Consider the following 10,877-nt stretch of genomic DNA (forward strand, 5'->3'; position numbering starts at 1 on the left):
TTTAAAAGCTATGTGAACACCTGTAGTGACCAAATACCTAAGGTAAATAAGTATAAAACTAATTCTTTGTATGGAAACATGTAGTTGTCATCCACTACATGTGTTGTGACAAATTATCGTGAAGGTTACATGGCGCCTTGAAATGTTGTAACGAGTCGGGGTAATGTTTCCTTTCATCTGGAGCTGGAAAACAACAGTAAGAGATATGAGACAAGTGATATCGTGTTGCTGCGACACTTACAGCACGGCAAAGCTGCTTTACATATATGATAATACTATGATTTACATCCAGGAAAATGTCGGTTTACTGGTAGAGGGGTTGCTTATTAACGTATCAACCTATGACGTTAATACAGTCATGTTAAAACAAAATTATAGATCGATTTCAATAGAGGTCTATATAAAAAAAAATCACACATAAACTCATGTTATTGGACATTCATACCTTACGTAAACTACTCTCCGACGACGAGAATCTGTCAGAAATTGACCGTTCGTTGTCCAAAGCGACGTTATCACAGCTAAGCCCTCGGTTCTACCTTGTTGTACTGTAATTTTCCTTTTCCTGATTCGATGGTGACCATGAACAGTCCTTGTTCCTATAGCTTTGTTAGTGCACTTGACAACACGATTCTATGTCGTAAACATTTGTTGGAGGTGCAGACGAAGGGAATGTACGTATCTCGTGGTACCCAGCGTGGTGACAACTAGTGATGAGACCCTCAGCTGGTTGAAGTGATCGTCTAAAAATTCAGAATTCCCTCGTTGCAATCCAAATCTGGTCATCCCTTTGCCTATTCCATCCTCTGTATGTTACGTCAGTTGAAATATATTTTACAAATGGCGTTTCTGTGTAGCAAGTTAAATGTGTATACCATGAAGAATATCGGTATTACATACACTAAACGAGGCAAAACATACGTGCAGCAAAACATGCGCGCAAGGCGTTTATTAGGTTATGCCCGATTAGTGTATCCGTTCAAAAGTCGATTTCCAAATCGCTGTCGATATCCATGAGTTAGGCGCATTCAAGCAATCTTTCGTCCAGGATGTTCGTGTTATATGTGTTTCAGTCCAGTAGCTCGTTCGTCGCCGATAGCAGGTTATATCATGGGGCATCTATACACTAAGTACATAACGTGTTGTAGTTACAAAGGAAACTCATTTAATTAAGATACGCATTTAAGATAAATGATTCGATGGTAATACTATGAACATCACGTACATTTATAATTTGGAAATATTTATCCCCGCCCAATAGGATATCGTTGTGCAATTCCTTAATTCACATTTCCGTTACGACTGTCCTGGGTTTTTGACAACCATACACAGTTTATTTACTTGATATTAACAATAACAATAAGTTTAATTTCTTATCAATGACATTAATGGTATCTCAGGAATCCAATACAATAACTTCACATGCAGAAGTGCCTGGTACTTAGCTACAAAATGATATGTCAAATTGAACAGAGGTAATACTATGACAATCACACCAAAAGTTAATAACGAGAATATCTTCATTCGCAGATACTATGTAGTTGTACAATATCGTCTAATGCTTCTGAACACGCTTCCTGTGCCATTCCTTGTGAAGAGCACGTGTGAATTTCAGAACGTAATTGACGTCACGACGCTGTCGAACGCGATATCAATCAATATCCTACGTGAGTTGCTGGCCAGTTAAGTGTAATGACATTAGTATATATACTTCATACCTCCGATGTCATCTGCGGAGACAGCGAACTCATCGGAGTGCCTGTCTATTTTATTAAGAAGGATATTTCTCAAACTTGATGAAAATGTTTCCCTTGGTCCCTAGTTGTGCTCATTCAATTTTTATTCTGATCTAAAAACAGACTGTTAGCTCTATTTCTTGAGAAATACTGGGAGGATATTTCTCAAACTTGGTGTGAAGGTTATATGTGGTTCCTAGTTGTGCCCATTCAATTTTGCAAAGAAAAAGACCAAGTCAATTTGAATTTTGAAAGTTGACGTTTATCATCCCTATTTCCTTTTCAAATGTCTTTGTTACCAAACGATGAAAATAAAAAGCGGATAGAAAGAAAACGCAGAGAAAAAAATCAGTCTTAGATATTACCAATAAATATCATTCAATGGTGGGCGCCAAGACCATCTCTTGTTAATACACAATGCAAACAGATAATGTTAGGATAGTGGTCTATGTTAATTATTCTAAACACTATTTGGCGAGTAACACTTGAGTTGTATGGCCTACTGGTCATCAAGTTTACTATAAAGTGTCAGGAAAACCCAGAATTATGATCATCTTGTTGTTTAGATGTCATAAAATATCACAAACTGATTATATTGGAGGATTATTGTTAAAGTTTTCTGCCATATTTCGATTTTCTCTTAGTTTTCCTTTCAGTTGTCCACACTTTCACACTTCTGACACAGGCATCACTTATGAGTCCTGGAAGGTCGAAATAACGGTACCATGCAGTTTTAGATACATATTCTACATGTATATCGGTAAGTACAGTGCTAAATAACTGTGGCAGTCGTACACTGGAGCTTTTAATAATGGGCCAAATCTACTGACTGAACAAGTTCACTTGGTACATATAGGTAGAGTCTGTCCTCGTTACCGGACAAGAGGCTCATTCCACACTCACTTATGTTTAAATCATATTTCCAAGTAACACACGGGCACTGGTCCAGCCAAGCTGCATGATTCTGACAACGCTTACCACTTAAGACCCTTGTGACCTTAGACAACATTGTACACAAGAAGATTTGAGTAATATTCAACATCTTTCACGGAAATCGTGATAATGGGAACAGACCCTTGAATATTGAATCAACATGTAAACACCGCATTTGAGGAAGCTTGGATGTCACTATCTAGAGATGGAAAATGCATGACAAGGAAACTGAAATCGTCGGCTTACCATCATAGGTCTCACACAACTAATTCAGCCAATAAGCTGGTGTTTCACCTTAACCAAGTCCCTGTAGAAAATGTGTTTCTTAGGTTTGTAGCTATTTTCTGAGTAAATACATTTTTGTAATACAGGAAATGGTACTTTCTATATACGAGAATAAAGACTATGGTCTTGAGATTTTGAAAATCAAATATATATACAATCCTGGTATAAATAAAAAGGCGTAGGATTCAAGGTGGGGGTTCCAGAGTCCACTGTAAATATCAGGGTTACTGTACTCCAAGTACTGGTGTGCTCTTAAATGCTATTCAACCTATCCAATAACATCATTTCTTCTGGTTGGGAAATCTTCAAACTTTAATTTGATATAAATTTCACAACATTTGAACTTCAAATGAGCAATTGAGGGGATGGAGTCATTGGTAATAACACACATGTATAAAAATAATTAGTTGTCCGATACCTCATACAGCTAAGCTGTAAGCTATCGCTTATCGTTGTTCTAAATTGTTACTGACTGAATTTGGTTAATATCAACTCAGTGCTTTATGACTAGTAGTTATTTAAAGAAATTTCCTCCATTTACCCTATCGCCCCTCCTCTCTGAGAGTCACCAATTATATGTTTCCCTTTCCCCAAGAACGTTTCTGACCAAAGGTTTAAATCCATTGATGTTTTATCACGAGTGTCGATTTGAAGGAATTACCTATTCCCCTATTGAGCACGCCCCTCTGGCTTGGGGCCAGAGTCATCATTTATGCATATCTGTTCACCTCTCCAAATCAATGTTCCCCTTCACAAAGGATGTTTTAACTAAATTGGGTTCAATCTCAATCTTAACTTTATGACTAGTAACTAGTGATTTAAAGGAATTACAGTACTTCTATTTCCCTTATTGGGCCCCATCCGTCTGGCCTAATAGGGGTCAGAGTCACCATTTATGCAAAATCTGTTCCCCTTTCCTCCAGGGATGTTTCTGACCAAATTGGGTTCAAATCAATTAATAGCTTTATGACTAGTAGAGATTTAAAGGAATTACCTATATTTCCCTTATTGGGCCCCACCCCTCTGGCTACTTATTATGAATATACATCAGAGAGCAACTACGACGAGAAATTCAAATCTTTATCTTCTGATCACCAACACATACTATAGTGCATAATATTTATGATACATGTGCTAGTAATTTGATATACTAATATAACATAGTAACACAACTGACGAAGGTGTCTTAATATATCCCTATATCAAGACACAGGTAAATAACAAACGGTCACATATAGACATAGAACACGGAACAGATACACAAGTTCAGTAGATAAACAACGAACGTTTTCGTTATTTTGTGTTCATGATCCCTACGGTCGATAATTAATTCATTAATGCCTATTGTAGATGGTGTACAGATGGTACAAATTAACAGTCAAATAAAACGTAAAACATAGTAACAGCGCTAGTTGAAGCGTTTGGTGACAAAACGTGTTATGTAACAAATGTTTAATTACATTAGGCATTAGGCAAATCAATGATCGACCGAAGGGATGATTAACACAAGCAAGCTGTTTATAATGATGACTTTCGTATATCTAGCCTGCTACGCTCGTGTTGGAATGTTATCTTTGAAGAACTTTTCTGTGACCATTGGATCATAAAGATTATAAGTTATCTTGTAGTCTTTAATTATACCCCTTCTCAGTCTTCTGAATCGTAATGTTGGAAGTTTTAGTTGCCTAAACCATTCGTTGTACGGTAAGTTTTCCATCCATTGCATTTCTGTTGTTGCAAATCTTTGAACACTCTACAGGTTATTGATGTCTTCCATGAGGGTTGAATACGCTCGCTCAGTACTCTAAATACGGTCTGTCTAGGGCCTTACAAATTTACTGAGCAGACAAAAGGTTGTGCTATCTAAGTAAGATCTCCTAATTAATACCATTATATTGTTTGCTTAATTTATAGCAGCAAGGATGTGATATTGAAATTTCAGTCCTTCATCTGTTATAATCCCAAGATCTTTGTCTGGATGAAATTTCAGCAACCATGTATTGGTAGCTGGTCTAATTCTCTTCTCGAAGATTATAATTTCCTTAGTTTTGGGATATCTTGGTATCGTCAGCAAGGTACGACACAGCCTTGTTTTGGATTTAGAGCTTGAGTACTTCCAGAACTTTTTCGGATTCGTTTTAACATATTTCATACTCTTTTTGTTACTCTTATTGGGGATTTGACTTTGTTCCCCGCACTTTGATCTTGTTTGATTTGTATTTCTGTCCTGACAGTGCTTGCCATTCATTGTCAGTTTGTCTACAAAACAGCAACCTTGGGAAACAAAACATACTCCTTAGACCAACACGGAGTGTTAAACTTGGCCAAACAGATCATGATTACAACGTAGAGAAAGTTATCAACTCGCAATGAACATTGATTTAGAAACATCTCTGGTGTCTCACGAAATGGACGACACATCGGACTACGAACTTGACACTTGAAACTTGAAGAGTAGAAAGACTTTTAACAAAGAGACTGGCGATACAAGGCAAGGATTCTCAAACTAGTACAATACCAAGAGAAATTTGGAGAAACGAATAAGGTCCGGTAACACACCATCAACACTTCAGGCAGCCACGTGTTTAATGGAGAATAGTCAGGATGTTGGAGAAAATGGTGGATGAAGTGGTCGGGGATCAGAAACAATTTGACAGACATTTGGTCAATATGGGGTGTACATGTGCTGATTGTGTTGGCAATCTCCATCAAAACCATGGAGTTAGAAAGGTATCTAGAAACTGGAAGTCATAGGAGCAAAACACAGTGCGATCGTGAAGGAGATGGGACAGTTGTCATAATTACATGTTTGTATGGAAGCGGCAGGTTATAGCCAATTATCCTATTCCATGAATTGTCAAGGAAGATGCCCGACACATTAAGGAAGACGGGACAGAATTGGAGAATGGGAGAGTCTTTATCGTATCATTTCTAGGCTGTAAGGTTTCCTGATAGCAAGGGGTATAGGATATTAAATTGTCTGATCCGAGGAAAGTGAAGAAAGTGAAACTTTATAAGAACGAACCCAAAGGTTGGAGAGGTTGAAAGACGACGACAGGATCGAATGGTGTACCTATAAAGTTTACTAGAACTGATTGACAGCTGAGCCACTTATGTAGGAATACTAGTAATTCATAACCATATATCACGTGTAAAATGGAGGGATGGTTATTGAGAAGTTGTTGTTTATAGATGTTGACACAACTACTAAAATACAACTTATGTATAATTTCCTACATCACAAATCAGGCCTTGAACAATGGGATATATTTCAAATACATGTAGATACAGAACTGAACAGATCGATCAATGAACGAAGGGCTTACCATAGTTTACATTGACAACTTGCTTGGGATCATTTTGGTTTTTTTTAGAGAGTATTTATTGTATGATTGGCCCAATTGAAATCTTTATAGCATCAATTTGTTTCCTAGTGGCCATAAACACCATGTCCCTCCTCTGCCACATTTCGATTTTAACATTTATCTCAAGTATTTCTGTAGATGTCATCCAAATATTTTACTAATTGGTGAGGATTTTCAATGTGTTTCCGTGGCCAAACAAGCCTATGAGACAGGCATTAAATTGTGAAAATCTATACCGAAGCCACCAGGGACACCCTTGTCATATATTATACTGTTGATGGGTGATTCTTTTATTTTCGAAAGATATGAAAGCAAGTGTAGTGTGTTGAAGGCAGCCACAATGAAAACGTTTTAGAATGGATAAGTTAATCATTTTTAATTCATTATCACAAAATAATCTGCATAGAAGGTTCCATCCAACCATCATGCAACGACATCTAGAGTAATAACAGTTAATAATTTTACATTTGATTTATTATTTTAGATTGATGACATTCTCAACAGTCATTGCCAATTAGTTAGTAAAATATAGTACACTTATATGTATATTGCATTCATATGGTACACATTCAGTCGAGACAATTACTCATATTCTCCAGCAATATTAAAACTGACAATGTATCTGAAACATTTAAAAATGCAGGTAAAGCTATCGTTTAAACTATACATCTGGTAAACCCTGTTGTGTTGGTGTACATGTACATAATAATTTATATAAATTATATATTAGGTACGTACTGCCTGTTGTGTTAGTGTACATATATATATAACAAATTATATAAACTATATATATGTATCGGGTATTCCCTGTTTTGTTAGTGTACATATATATAATAATTAATATAAACTATATATTGGGTTGTGTTAGCGTACATGTATATAATAATTTATATAAACTTTATATCAGGTATTCCCTGTTGTGTAAGTGTACATGTATATAATAATTTATATAAACTTTATATCAGGTATTCCCTGTTGTGTAAGTGTACATGTATATCATCATTTATATAAACTTTATATCGGGTATTCCCCGTTGTGTTATTGCACATATATATAATGATTTATATAAATTATATATCAGGTATTCCCTGTGGGTAAGTTTACATATATATATAATAATTTATATTAACTACATGTATATATCAGGTTTTCTCTGATGTATTAAAGTAATACAGCTTTATATCCGATACATAGGATCGTGACACATTCATATGGCCAGAACGAAAGTGTCATAGGAATGTGTCAAGTCCCTGTGTATCGGATATTCCCAGCTGAATAACAAAACAATGACCATACATATGATGACTCTCAATACCTAGTATGTATATATAAAATATTATAAAGTTGAAAAATATACAATATATTCCTATGTGGAGAGGGTTTGATATAGAAAAATAACAGGATATAATGACGGCCTTTAATGCTAGTCTCTTTCAAACTTCAAATGGCTCCTCAGGATTGTTTCAAAAGGTCAACTTTGTGACATTTTATTATAGTAGTATGCTGTGTATTAAGAAGTTGTCTTTTTAAACAATACCTGAAGAGCCCAGCATTTATCATTCTTTACACTGACTCGTAAAAATCATTTTTACATTTCAGACATAAATATGTAAAATACAATACTTCTCATAAATATCAAAATCAGAAAATATTATCGAAATATCACACAATGGAATTAATTCTAATTACATGTATCTAAACCATTAATAACTATGAATCATTGTAGTCAATCACAGTAATATCAGTGACCCATGATATCAGTCTAAGGGACTGCTCAATTGATTAAATATCACATGAAACACTTTCAAGGCCCATTCACATTGATTTGTGCATTGAATTATACGTGTAGTACAAAATGTGTACATCTTACCTCAGAACATAACTTTGTTCTTTGAATTAAAGTAAAAAATGTGAAATTTAATTATTGTACATTGAATACTGTATAGTTGGAATTAAGTAAGATTTTGAAAATTTCGCTTCATCCACAGCTCTTAAAATTAAGTGTGAAAATGGATATGCAGAAATTCTGTTTGTGTTTTTTTTTTTTTTGCAAAATATTGAAAAGGTAGTGTTACATGAAATTAAAAACCCTAAACTAGTACTGACAAGAACAACCGCAAAATTCAACAACCATACAGTAAAAATACTATATAGTGTTGGTCATTATTTATTTCAATTCAATAGACAAAAGGGTCCAATAAATATGATATTTTTAAAATATTAATTAATCAACCTAGAATACATAATAATAAGTTAAGGTTAAAGTTGAAATGTTCCCTCTACTTTATCAGCAACCATTTTGGCTATAGAAAGTGACGAGGTTGCCGCTGGAGACGGAGCATTGCGTACATGCAACACACGACTTCCAACATCTCCTTGACCCACATCAAAAACAAAATCGTCCACCAACTGTCCATCTCTGTCCAGGGCCTGGGCCCGTACTCCTGAGGGTCCCCTACAAATAACATGTTAAAATTCACAAGAGTACCAAAGGGTGGAACAATGAACATTTGCATGGTACCAAATTGGCTGACAATATGGAAATTTAACAAGAATAATTGGCAAATCAAATATCCTTTCTTACTAATTTCATGGTCACAAATCTGATAAAGTGTTATAGTGATTAGTTAAAAGCCAAGAAAAGAGGTCCCTGGACAAGATAACAAGAGATCCCAGAGGGATCTTGGCGCCCACCATTGAATGATCTTTATAGGTTCCATGTCAGATTGATCTTTTCTCTACTTTTCCCTTCTTCTAAGTCTTACTAATCTGTGTAAATTCAGAAACAGCCCTCTAGATCTAGTACTTTTCAAACAAGGGGAACCTATATATAAAATTTAAGATTTAGCGATAATGGCTGTCTGTCGGCCATGTTGTTTTCCGATTGGTCCCAAAATGCAATACCAGGGACCAAGGGGAACCTACATATGAAATTTGAGAAAGATCCCTTCAGTACCTTCTGTACAATAGCGATAACAAACTTCAATTTTCAAAATACAAGATGGCTGCCTGTCAGCCAGGTTGTTTTCTGACTGGTCTCAAAATCCAATATGTATAACTAGACACAGAGGGCAACCTACAAATGAAATTCAGAAAGATCCTTTCAGCAATTTCTGATAAATAGCGATAACAATCTTCAATCGTCAAAATCCAAGATGGCTGCCTGTCGGCCATGTTGTTTTTCGATTGGTCTCAAAATGCAATATGCATAACTACGCGCTGAGGGAAACCTACATATGAAATTTGAGAAAGATCCCTTCAGTACTTTCTGAGAAATAGCGATAACAAACTTCAATTGTCAAAATCCAAGATGGCTGCCTGTCGGCCATGTTGTTTTTCGATTGGTCTCAAAATGCAATATGCATAACTAAGCACCAAGGGGAATCTACATATGAAATTTGAGAAAGATCCATTCAGTACTTTCTCAGAAATAGCGATAACAAACTTCAATTGTCAAAATCCAAGATGGCTGCCTGTCGGCCATGTTGTTTTCCGATTGGTCTCAAAATGCAATATGCATAACTAGGCACCAAGGGGAATCTACATATGAAATTTGAGAAAGATCCCTTCAGTACTTTCTTAGAAATAGCGATATCAAACTTCAATTGTCAATATCCAAGATGGCTGCCTGTCGGCCATGTTGTTTTCCGATTGGTCTCAAAATGCAATATGCATAACTAGGCACCAAGGGGAACATACATTTGAAATTTGAGAAAGATCCCTTCAGTACTTTCTCAGAAATAGCGATAACAAACTTCAATTATCAAAACCCAAGATGGCTGCCTCTCGGCCATGTTGTTTTCCGATTGGTCTCAAAATGCAATATGCATAACTAGGCACCAAGGGGAGTCTACATATGAAATTTGAGAAAGATCCCTTCAGTACTTTCTGAGAAATAGCGATAACAAACTTCAATTATCAAAATCCAAGATGGCTGCCTGTCGGCCATGTTGCTTTCCGATTGGTCTCAAAATGCAATATGCATAACTAGGCACCAAGGGAAGCCTACATATGAAATTTGAGAAAGATCCCTTCAGTACTTTCTCAGAAATAGCGATAACAAACTTCAATATCAACTCCCTGGGACTCTTGGTTATTGAGAAGAAGTCGTTTAAAGATTTTAGCCTTTTTGACCCCTGTGACCTTGAATGAAAGTCAAGGTCATTCATTTGAACAAACTTGGTAGCCCTTCACCCGAGCATGCTACAGACCCAATATCAACTCCCTGGGACTCTTGGTTATTGAGAAGAAGTCGTTTAAAGATTTTAGCCTTTTTGACTCCTGTGACCTTGAATGAAAGTCAAGGTCATTCATTTGAACAAACTTGGTAGCCCTTCACCCCAGCATGCTACAGACCCAATATCAAGTCCCTGGGGCTCTTGGTTATTGAGAAGAAGTCGTTTAAAGATTTTAGCCTTTTTGACTCCTGTGACCTTGAATGAAAGTCAAGGTCATTCATTTGAACAAACTTGGGAGCCCTTCACCCCAGCATGCTACAGACCCAATATCAAGTCCCTGGGTCTTTTGGCTATTTAGAAGAAGTCGTCTAATTTTTTTT

The sequence above is a fragment of the Pecten maximus genome, chromosome 3, assembly GCF_902652985.1.
Source record: "Pecten maximus chromosome 3, xPecMax1.1, whole genome shotgun sequence".
NCBI lineage: Eukaryota > Metazoa > Mollusca > Bivalvia > Pectinida > Pectinidae > Pecten > Pecten maximus.